Source organism: Aethalodelphis obliquidens, unplaced genomic scaffold, assembly GCF_003676395.1.
Source record: "Aethalodelphis obliquidens isolate GAN/ISIS:26980383/991018 unplaced genomic scaffold, ASM367639v1 scaffold112, whole genome shotgun sequence".
Classification (NCBI taxonomy): domain Eukaryota; kingdom Metazoa; phylum Chordata; class Mammalia; order Artiodactyla; family Delphinidae; genus Aethalodelphis; species Aethalodelphis obliquidens.
In genome coordinates, this window is record NW_020838056.1 from 2,119,048 (window position 1) to 2,131,547 (window position 12,500).

Genomic DNA, 12,500 nt, shown 5'->3' on the forward strand with positions numbered 1-12,500 from the left:
ACACAAACTGATCCTTAATTTTCAGAGTCACAAAACCTTTTCCAAAGTCCTCATTTCTTAAAATCTGTAAACCAATTCAAAAAACTGCCCTGTGAGAACTTAATGTATGACTATAGAATGTAACAGATATGTTCTCCATATGACCCAATTAGAGAAACTGCTTCATCTTACCTCCAGCCCTGTAGGGGCCTCCCCAGGAACTACTGTAACTTTGTTCCCCACCCTAACCAAAGGTAATTGGACCAGAGGCAGACCCCAGATCCAAGATGAACCAATCTATAGTCTGGATGGAGACAAGCAGATTATCCCTCTCAAAACTTGGGCATCATAGAGACTCTATAGCTAATAATGGTGTGCAGCCCTGTGGTCAAGTCAGACAAACAGGCTGGTGGTCATGGGGCCCACATGAAAGAATAGGAAGCTGCTGAAAAGAAGGAGGCAGAGAGAAGCAGCAGAATGAATAAATCCTGTGGCTCATGAGAGATGAGAAATGGAGAGTGCCCTTGCTTCTTACTTTCCTGTATTGCTGCCAATGTGAAGCATGAACTATCCTTGCATTCTTGAATGTGTCCTTACACAAACCACAGCCAAAGGAACCGTGAATATAGCAGAGGAAAGGACAGATTCTTCAACAAATATAATTAATTGCTATGCTTGGGAGAAAACAGAGAGATCCTGCCTCATACTGTGAAGAAAAATTTCCAGAAGGATTTTTTTAAATGATGTTTAAAAAGAGAACTTTAAAAAATGTATATTCCTTCCTTCCTGCATAAGTTAGTTTTCTCTTCCTTTCCCTTCCCTCTCCTTTCCTCCCCATTCCTTTCCTCTGCTTCTCTTGGGGATGGTAGTGGCCACAAAGGTAGTGGCAGAGGGGTCTGGGAGCCAAGGAGGTGACCAACGTGGTAGAGAAATTACTTACAGACAGAGAGATTGAGTACATAAATAACCATATTGAAGACAACGAATGAAGGTTTTCTTGTTCACAGAGAAGGAAGTTACATAGAAGGAAAGGGGAAAGGCTAAAAATAACCCTGACGTATTGATGGAATTAGAGGTACCAGTGCAAATTCATGGGCCTTTAAAACATAAATAGATAGATATAGAAATAGTTATAGTAGTACGTAGGGTACACACACAAATACACACACACATGCACACGTTTACATGCGTATATGATCCACCTCTGTACATGAGAAGGCCTACAATTGATGAATCCCAGAAGCAATAAGCAACCAAATACCCAGATTTTAGTTTCCAAATATCATTCTCCACTCCAGAACTCCTTGGAGAAATAGCGAATTGCAAGGCTGAGGCAGGGAAATTACAAGATAAGCCTGGAACATTTTCTTGTGCCAGAAAGTAAAGAATTGCTCAAAAAATTATGGGGACCTAGCTGAAATTCAAGGGGCCAATTGTGGTTTTTTAAAATTTTGGGGGGAAGTATGGTTGATTTACAATGATTCAGGTGTACAGCAAAGTGATTCAGTTTTATATACATTTTTTTCAGGTTCTTTTTCATTATAGATTTTTATAAGATATTGAATATAGTTCCCTGTGCTATACAGTAGGTTCTTGTTGCTTATCTATTTTATATATAGTAGTGTGTATCTGTTAATTCCAAATTCCCAATTTATCCCTTCCTCCCCCAAAGGAGCCAATTTTGATGAGGCTCTCCTGCTAGCCAAATCTGGGAATGATTTGATATAAAAATAAATAATGATAATAATGGATTAAATCCATTGAATAAAATAGTATTCCATGGGCCTACACTGATATAAATAAATGAAGGAAAAAAGACATCTCTTCCTTATAATAGAATGCCAACTAATAAACGTAGCAGGAGTGATGGTAACAGAAAATGGCCATTTGGTAACCACTATAATGGTAGTTAATTTAGGCAAGAATCACCAATGTCTAATAAATCAAATGAATAGAGATTTAATGAAATGTAGGATATTGGCATAGTTTGAGAGTATCTTCCCATAAAATACTTATCAATTACAAAAAGGGAAATAATGACTTAATGTGGAGAAACCAGGCAGACACTGAACTGACCAAGTGATCGAGATTAATATTACCAGCAGTAGAACTGGTCAATGTCACGAGCCTCCTGATGCGATGCAGTGAGGAGAAGACAGCATCACTTCTGTATATTCCTTCCAAGAATGCATGTCTGAGTCCCGTCCTGAGGAAACATTGATGAAACCAGGCTGAGCTTTAGCCTACAGAATGAAAATCCTGTACTCCTTCAAACTATTAAGGTTGTGAAGACAGGAAGAGACTGAGGATCTGTTCCAGATTGAAAGAGACTAAAGAGATGTGATTACTAAGTGCAAAGTGTGATCCTGGGCCAAACAGGAAAGAGACCTTGTTGGGATAATTGGTGAAATCTGAACAGACTCTTTGGATTGGATGTCAGTGTTATACCAATGCTGATTTCTGATTTCCTGATTTGGAGGGTTGTATGCCAGTTATGTAGAAGAGTGTCCTTAGTTTGGGAAGATACACAGTGAAGATTTTGGGAGTTTGGGGCATCATGTTGCAAATATATAATTTATATACTTTTTATATTTTAAATAATACCTAAGCAAATTTTATGTATTTTACTTATTTATTGATTATCATTGGTATCCCCAGAGAGAGATTCTGCAATTTTATCCCTCAGTCCTACTACTGATTTTTTTTCAATTTAACTAGTATTTATAATTTCCTAGAATTCTTTTTTGTAACTTTTTCCATAACCATCTGTTTTTGTTTTACCAACAAAATACGCTCTCAATCCTTCCTTCAGTGCTGGACATTGCCAATTGCGCATTCCCTGGGTGCCTCAACATCAGCCTGCTCAAAATCAACTCTCCATCTTTGTCCACAAGCCTATGGACCCTGCAGTCTTGTAGGCCACTGAAAGCAATAGCTTTTCTGAGTGGTATGGGGAGCCACTGAGGGGTTCTGAGCAGAGAAGTGACATGATAAAATTTGCCTTGCAAAAGGATCACCCTAGATCCATTGAGAATAGACTGTAGGGAGGCCATGGAAGAAACAGCCCAGGTAGAAGTACAGTGAAAAACTACGCTGGTTTGCCCCAGGGTTGGGGGATTTCCTGAGACAGGACTTTCAGCACAAAAACAGAAAACCGAAAACTGGGAAAGTACCAAGCAAACTGGATATTCTAGTTAGGAGATTATTCCAGAAGGTGCAGGCGTGAGATAATTTTAGCATGAGCTAGGAGGAGGTGATTATCAGATGTCATATTCTGGATATGTAATGGGTATATAATATATCAATAGAATGTATGAGATGTGTCATGTGAGGAAAAGAGGATTCTCATGTCCTTGGAGTACTAGGGGGGAGACCTGAATTATTATTTACTGGGGGAGGAGGGGGACTGCCAGAGGAGACATTTAGAGGGGGGATGGGAATTGGGAGCTCAATTTTGGACTTGCTAAACATGAGGCGTCTATCTGACATCCAAAAGAAGATGTTAGATAGGCATTTTTTTAAGACTTTTTTTTGATGTGGACCATTTTTAAAGTCTTTATTGAATTTGTTACAATATTGCTTCTGTTTTATGTTTTCAATTTTTTGGCCCCGAGGCATGTGGGATCTTAGCTCCCCAACCAGGGATGGAACCTGCACCCCCCTGCACTGGAAGGCGAAGTTGTAACTACTGGACTGCCAGGGAAGTCCCTAGATAAGCATTTAAATACACGAGTCTCGAGATCAGAGGAGAGAAGTTAGGGATGTAGATATTGTATATTGTAGGTACATGGCCTCTAAAAAGATAAAAGAAGCTCATGAAGAGTGTAGATTAAAGAGAAGAGGTTCGAGGACTGAGTCCTGGAGACAAGATTTGTTTCGGTAGAATGATGGGGGCAAAATCTTGATAAAGAGAGAATGGGAGATGACGAAGGAGGCAACAAGTATAGACAAGATTTTCAACAAGTTTACCTGCAAAGCGAGGAAGAAAGGCAGTAGCCAGAGGCAGAAGCAGAGGATTGTTTGTTGTTGTTGTTTTGACAAATACTTTTTTTTTGGCCACGCCACACAGCATGTGGGATTTTAGTTCCCCGACCAGGGACTGAACCTGCACCCCTGGCATTGGAAGCATGGCGTCTTAACTACTGGACCACCAGGGAAGTCCCTGTTTGTTGTTTTTTAAGATATGAAAAATAAAAGTGTGTTTGCATGCTGCTGGGAGTGATACAGTGTTGGTGGGGGGGGCTGATGCAGGAGAGAGGGAAGAGAGTGGTGAAGCTGCTTCTTAAGGTGGAGAGAGGGGATGGGATCTAGGGTTTAGGGGAAGCAGCTGGGTTTAGCTAAGAGTAGGGACAATTACTCCATATATAATATGAAGGAAGATAGAGTACATGGGCAACGGATCAGGTAATTGAGTAGATCTAGTGGTGGGAACTTATAAGAATTCTCATCTAAATCTTCTAATTCTCAGGGAAGTCAAGGTAATCAGCTGAGGGTGAGGTTGGGGGAGGCCACACTGGAGGTCCAAAAAGAGAGGTAAAGATATAAAATCATTACCTAGGGGAAGAAGGGCGTGAGTGGAAGAGAGAAAAGAAGGATGATTACTGACCAGCACTTACTTGGGGTTTCAATATTCACATGGATTTAGAGGAGGCCAGTCAGCACTTTCAGTTCCCTGAATTATATCTGGTGTGTTTTGTTTTGTTTTGTTCCTGTTTGTTCATCTTGGTCCTTCTTAATTTTGCTGTTGCTTTTGCAGAAACGTCTGGTGGCTAGCTGTTGCCCATTCATACTTGAAATGAGGGGCTGGGTTAATTAATATAGGTGACTGAAGACACACTCTTCTGACAAAAAGCACCCTCCAGCGCTGACTTGACTAAATGGAAAAAGGTCCAGAAGCAGACACTTCTCTTGGTCAAGTTTCATAACCAGGAATGAAGAGGATTTGGTATGAAAAAATAAATGCTAACAGCAGTCAAAGTTGTCACCTGCAAAAGAAAGAGTATCAGAAGGTCACCAGCAACCCCGGGGGCTAGAAGACAAAAACCAAAACTTCAAAGTTCTAGAATTCCAGACCCTGCCAATTACCAGATGCAGCACGAGGGTGGAATAAACACACCCTTCATTGTATCAATACTTAGAATGTATTCCAACAAAATAAGGGAATAAATGGAGAAGGTTCTTGGACAGGTTTACCTTTTTTTTTTTTTTCTTCACCCTGCCATGAGGCTTGTGGGGTCTCAGTTCCCTGACCAGGAACTGAACCCAGGCCACGGCAGTGAAAGCCTGGAATCCTAACCATTAGGCCACCAGGGAACTCCCATAAGGCTTACTTTTAATTACTCCTAGTTGCACACTTTTCCTGAGGTTTGAATGTCTTTACTTTGTGAATTTATTAGTTTTACAACACTTTTTGTATAAACAAGGGCTTACTGTTTACCTCTCAGATCATCAAACTTCTAAACACTACAGCTTCTCCCCTTTCTTTTCCCACATGGCTTGAAGTATTGGAAGAACAGGTATGCTTACTTCCTTATTCATTTTTCACACCAAACCTCTTCCTTTTTCATATTATCAGAAGTATTTAGACTTAACTATAAATAACCAGTTTCATTGTTCATCATTGCTCCATACATAAATGTCTCTTTATTATAGAAGCTTGCCTCATTTTAATTTATTTTTCTTTGGGCTGAATTATATGGTATAATTTCTAAAGTTACACATTTTCTTCATCCTATCTCTAAAACACTTAGCTGATTTCTATTATTAAATTAAAAGAGGACCTATATCCTGGCTGTTTAGTAGAATTCATAGAAATGCACACCCCAGGAACTAAACGTAACCGGCAATATCGAATTCCATGAGCTACACTCCATGGGAGCACTAATCTTAACTATAACCATAAATGTCCTAGCAGGGAATACTTAACACTGAAGGTTAAACCCTAATCGTATCCCAACTCTAATCCTAGACTAAATAAAACAAAGCACTACAACTTACCCTAAGCCCAATACCCTACCCTAACCTAAATCTTAACCTCAACCTTAATCCCAATGCTGTATTTTTAAAACAGGAGATTTTGGTACCTATGTAAAGTGGTTTATCAAAATAGTGAGTAGAGAAAGAATCTCCTTCCACTCTCCTTGTTGCCCCCCTGCTCCAGTCCCCGGCCTCCCACTGTCCCCTCACTTTCTTCAGGTCTTTACTCAGATGTCACCGTCCACAAAGTGTTTAGGACCAACTGCACAGTTAGGGAGAACAGTCCCCAAAGAGACCACCCTCACTTCTGACAACAACTGCAAGTTCAGGGGTCTCCCCCTAACCATCGTCAGGTTTGATAATTTGCTAAAAGGACTCACGGAACTCAGTGAAAGCTGACAAAGTCATGGTTAAGGCTTATTACAGGAAAGGGATACAAATGAAATCAGCCAAGGGGACAGCACAGGGCAGAGCCCACGGGGGGTCCAAACAGACACTCCTCATGGCTCTCTGTGGAGCCATGGATGATGCGTGACCTCCTCCCAGCTACAAAATGTGACAATACACAGAGCACTGTCAACCAGGGAAGGTCACCCAAGCCTTGTGTGTCCAGGGTATATAGTGGGTTTTCGTCACGTGCTGCTCATGTAGCTGACCTGCAGTCGCCAGCCCCTCTCAAAGGGCGGCTAATAGCTTTAGTCTCCAGCTGACCTGAAGCTCAGAACTCAAGTGTGACCCAAAGTCCCCATCATAAATCACACTGTTAGACTGTCCAGTGGCCAACCCCCTCCTCCCTGCCCTCAGGCAAACAAAGACACTCCTACAGGGGCCTAGAGACACCAACCAGGAGACGAGGAAAAGGCCAGACTCCCCCTTTGGGTGACGTTAATTCTTCACCACATACCTTCTCAGTGTGACCCTCCCAATTTAAACATGCAACTTCTGCCCCAAGAATCCACATCACCACTTATCACCATGAGGCATAAAATTCATTTTACTTGATTGATTATCTACTTTCCTCTCCATTAGGAATGGAAGCTCCACGGGGTTGGGAATTTTGTCTGCTTTATTCACTGCGTGTTCACTGTGTCACCTGCTTCTAGAACTGCACCATCCAATACTGAACCAACTAGCCACTTATGGTGAGTGAGCACCTGACTAGTAGCTAGCCCAAATTAAGTGTAAACTACACACTGAATTTTAAAGGCATCGTATAAAAAAAAGGATGTAAAAAATTCCACTGATACATTATATTGGTTATAAGTTGAAATATATTGGGGACATATTGGGTTACATAAAATATATTATTGAAATTTATTTCACCTTTTTCTATTTTGTAAGCTTATTTAATGTGGCTACTAGAAAATTTTAAATTACATATGTGGTTCCAATCTGAATCTCACTTTATATACATATATAAGTAAAATTTACTATTTTTATATATATATACACATATGTATGTTTATACATCAACACAGATCTAGAAGAGATGTCAGCAAACGTTTTCTGTAGAGCATCAAAAAGTAAATATTTTAGTCTTTGTGGGCTATATGGTCTCTGTTCAGCTCTGCCATGATAGCACAAAGGTAGCCATAGACAATATTTAAACAAACACATGTGGCTGTGTTCCAATAAAACTGAATTTATAAAAAACAAGCAGCTGCATAACTTGGCCTGTGGGCCACAGTTTATGCACTCCTGATCTAGAACATTGTTTAGTCCATAGGAAATATTCAATAGATATTTGTTGGGCGAATGAATAGAAAGAAGGCTAAAGTGACAGCACAGTGAGCCTGGGAGCATGGTTAATGCCGAAGGTAATCAGTGGCCAGAAAATGTAGACAACTCAGAAAAGCTACCCCAGCTCCAGAGCTCCTCATAGGATTGGCCGCTGTGATCCTTGTTGTGCCTGCAACCTTTGTTGCAACTGCACTGCAATTCAAGTGTCAGCTCCACTCCTCACAGGAGTACATCTCCTATCCCTCTCCCACCAGTACTGATCCCCTAAGCACTCCCCCAAAAACTTCTGGCATGCAAATCTGCATCTTAGAGCCTGCGTCCTAGGGAACCTGACCTGCAACAGCTGATACCAGGAGCGGTCTGAGAAAGCAGACTCTGGACATGGGATTTTGGAGTTGATTATCTATCAGCTGACTGGCAGCGAGAACCCCATTGCTGGTTGTAAGTTAAGGATGCATAGCCCCTGGCAAGCTGTGGCAGTGCAAATGTTAAAACTGTAAGTGGTGGTGAACTGGGATGATATGTGGAGGAAGAGGATGCGCTGATGGGTGCAATGTATCAGGATTTTAGAGGGTGCGTATAGTTATTACAGGGGCAGCGGAAATGAAGGCTGCTGCTGGAGCCATTGAAGCATCAGAGAAAGACAATGCCAAGGGTGAACGCCAGGGGTCAGCATATAGAAATCTCATATCCTGTATCCAGAGGGCAGAAAAGGCTGGAGGGCCAGTGTAGACAGGGAAAACAGTAAGCAGGCCTTTGCTTCAACCCAGGCAAGGGATGGAGCTGGCTTGGCCCAGGATACCAGTGGCACAACTGGGAAGTGGTCAGATCTTGGCTGCATTTTGAAGATAAAAGCAACATAATTTGCTATGGTGTTTGCATTAGTTTCCTATTGCTAGTATAACAAATCACCACAAACGTAATGGCTTAAAACAACACAGATTTGTTCTCTCACAGTTCTGAAGGTTGGAAGTCTGAAAAGAGTCTTTGGGGGCTAAAATCAAGACGCTGTCAGGGCCGCTTCTTTCTGGAGGCGCTGGGGGGAGATTCTGTTCCCTTACCTTTTCCATCTCCTAGGGGCTGCCTGGATTCCCTGGCTTGTGGCCCTTTCCTCCATCTTCAAAGCACATCACTCCAACTTCTGCTTCCATCCTCACATCTCCTTTCTCTGACTTTGACCCTCCTATCTTCCTTGTGATTATATTGTGACCACTTCAATAATCCAGGATAATCTCCCCATCTCAGAATCCTTACTGCAATCACATCGGCAAAGTCTCTTTTACCGTGTAAGGTAACATGTTCATAAGTTCCAGGGATTAGGAGGTGGATGTCTTCAGAGGGCCATTGTTAAGCCTACCACAGGGTAGGATGCAGGGGTGCTAGAAAGAGAAGAGTCAAGAATGACCTTAACAGTCTCCCAAGGCGATAGAAATAAAAACAAAAATAAACAAATGGGACCTAATCAAACTTACAAACATTTGCACAGCAAAGGAAACCATAAAAAAAAAAAAAACGAAAAGACAACCTACGAAATGGGAGAAAATATTAGCAAATGATACAACAGACAAGGGCTTAATCTCCAAAATATACAAATAGGTCATACACCTCCACAACAAAAAAACAAAAATCCAATTGAAATATGGGCAGACCTAAATATGTCTTCCAAAGAAGACATACAGATGGCCAGTAGGCACATGAAAAGATGCTCAACATGACTAATTATTAGAGAAATACAAATCAAGACTACAGTGAGATACCACCTCACACCAATCAGAATGGCCATCATTAAATAGTCTACAAATAACAAATGCTGGAGAGGGGGTAGAGAAAACGGAACCCTCCTACACTGTTGGTGGGAATGTAAGTTGGTGCAGCCACTATAGAAAACAGTATAGAGGTTCCTCAGAAAACTAAAAATAGAATTACCATATGATCTAGCAGTCCCAGTCCTGGGCATATACCCAGGCAAAACTCTAATCCAAAAAGATACATGCACCCCTATGTTCACAGCAGCACTACTCACAATAGTCAAGTCATGGAAGCAACCTAAATGTCCATCGACAGATGAATGGATAAAGAAGATGTGGTACATGGACTTCCGTGGTGGCGCAGTGGTTAAGAATCTGCCTGCCAATGCCGGGGACATGGGTTTGATACCTGGTCCAGGAAGATCCCACATGCCATGGAGGAACTAAGCCCGTGCGCCACAACTACTGAACCTGTGCTCTAGAGCCTGTGCGCCACAACTACTGAGTCCACGTGCTGCAACTACTGAAGCCTGTGCACCTAGAGCCTGTGCTCTGCAACGAGAAGCCACCACAATGAGAAGCCCGCACACTGCAAAGAAGAGTAGTCCTCACTCGCTGCAACTAGAGAAAGCCCGTGCACAGCAACAAAGACCCAACGCAACCAAAAAAAAAAAAAAAAAAAAAAAAAACAAGTAAAAGATGTGGTACCTAGGGCTTCCCTGGTGGCGCAGTGGTTGAGAGTCCGCCTGCCGATGCAGGGGACACGGGTTCGTGACCCGGTCCGGGAAGATCCCATATGCCGCGGAGCGGCTGGGCCCGTGAGCCATGGCCGCTGAGCCTGCGCGTCCGGAGCCTGTACTCCACAACGGGAGAGGCCACAGCAGTGAGAGGCCCGCGTACCGCAAAAAAAAAAAAAAAGATGTGGTACCTATACACAATAGAATACTACTCAGCCATAAAAAAGAACGAAATAATGCCATTTGCAGCAACATGGATGCAACTAGAGATTATCATACTAAGTGAAGTAAGTCAGAAAGAGAAAGACAAATACCACATATCACTTACATGCAGAATCTAAAATATGGCACAAATGAACCTATCTACAAAACAGAAACAGACTCACAGACATAGAGAACAGACTTGTGGTTGCCAAGGGGGAGGGAAGGACTGGGAGTGTGGGATTAGCAGATGTAAACTATTACATATAGGATGGATAAACAACAAGGTCCTACTATATGGCACAGGGAACTATATTCAATATCCTGTGATAAACCATAATGGAAAAGAATATAAAAAAAAGAATGTCTGTATGTGTATAACTGAGTCACTTTGCTGTACAGCAGAGATTGGCATAACATTGTAAATCAACTATACTTCAATAAAAGAAATAAAAATAAAAAAGAATGACCACAATGTTTGGAGGCTGGAGCATCTAGAAGGATGGGTGGCCATGACCTGAGATCAGGAAGACACAGGCTCAGAGATTCAGGCAGTTCTTCTTTAGAAGCTAAGTCCTTCCACCTCTCCCCCCCAGAGGCTTCCCTGTGTTAAAAGATACTTTTCAGAAGGTAAAACCATGACTCTCATTACAGAAGTAAAAATGAACGCATGTTGAGGAATTTATTTTACTCATATGATCTGAGAAAACCAGGCAGATGTTATAACCGATTCTAAGGAAAGCTTAAAACAGCACAAATTTATATGGTAAAGGAATGTTGAGATGAATTACAAATGGGGACAAAAATGAACAGGGCTAGAACCTGAAGACCCAGAAAGGTATGTTGCAGATGGTGCATAGTTATCTACTAAAACACGGAATTTTTTCTACACCTGATTCTCCTGTCAGAATACTCAACATGTAAGTCTCAGGTGGGAGCAGGAGCACCTGAGAATGAGAAGGTGGGTTTGACATCTAACAAGATCCAACAAAAGACAACAGGAAGAAAAACAAAAATGACACATATCAACACAAACATTTTGCATTGGATTCATTATAATACTTTTTGACTGGTTAGTATTTCTTTGTAGAGAAGTTGTTATAGCCTAAGGTTTGTGTCTCCCCAAATTCGTATGTTGAAGACCTAACCCCAATGTGATGGTATTTAGAGGTGTTTCAGTTTAGATGAGGTCATGAGGATGGAACCCCATTGATAGGATTAGTGTCCCTATAAGAAGAGGTAGGGAGACCAGAGCTCTCTTTCTCTCTCTCCCCCATACCATGTGAGGACACAGGGAGAAGGTGGACATTTGCAACCTAGGAGGTGGCTTTCACCAAAGAACCAAATCAGCAGATGCCTTGATCTTGGACTTTCAGCCGCCAGAACGGTGAGAAATCAATTCCTGTTGTTTAAGCCACCTAGTCCATGGTATTCCATTATGGCAGCCCAGCTGACTAATACAGAAGATGTTGATTTTTTTTTTTTTTTTTTTGGTCCAGTCACTATGTAATCAGCCGCCCGGTAACATTTTATATTCCACTCAAATACAATTAGACCAGACTGAATGAAAACAAGTGTCATTCACCCACTTTCCTAGCCATTATTGCTTTGGAACCAAGAAAGTATTACTTTTGTGCAGCTGCTCCCGAGCGCACATGAGTCCTTCACTGTCGGTGACTAAACTGGAGGTACAATTATGTGAATAAATAAGTAATAAATTTAGTGGTATCCTCTCTTATATGTTCTTTTTTTCCCCATCCCTTCTTCTATTCCAATTAACACGCATGGGAGAGAGGGAGGGAGAGAAGGAGTGAACACTTTGCTATACAGTGACATTGGCAGAGCAAGAGGACACACTCCAGGACAAGATAGAAAATCTTACACAGTCACCCATATCTTGTCAAAGAAGAATGTGTTGGGAGGAGAAAATTTCCCTCTACCAGCTTAGGTTCAGTGGTGGGGGGCCTGTGAATTAACTAACAAAAGACAGATTAACAGGAGAGAAGACCACGTTTATTTACCAGAGAGGCTTCAGATGAATTGGCTCCCTGGACATCCAAAGATAAAGGTTTATAAACCCACTTAACGACTAGAAAGGAGGGAGAAAGGTCTTCTGTGG

At 41.7% G+C, this 12,500-nt stretch overlaps 1 long non-coding RNA gene across 2 annotated transcripts in view; it reads right to left on the reverse strand.

Moving 5' to 3' along the window:
* LOC113615079 (uncharacterized) overlaps nucleotides 1–12,500 on the reverse strand; it is a 76,571-nt gene that overhangs the window by 39,873 nt on the left and 24,198 nt on the right. Inside the window, exons 3-4 of one of the 2 annotated variants that reach the window (XR_003430901.1) lie at nucleotides 4,596–4,964; nucleotides 2,079–2,185 (exon numbers count right to left, since the gene is read on the reverse strand). This is a non-coding gene — a long non-coding RNA (uncharacterized LOC113615079). Of the gene's footprint in view, nucleotides 1–1,906; nucleotides 2,186–4,595; nucleotides 4,965–12,500 lie in introns of those variants that run through there. The other variant, XR_003430900.1, reaches the window with a different exon arrangement.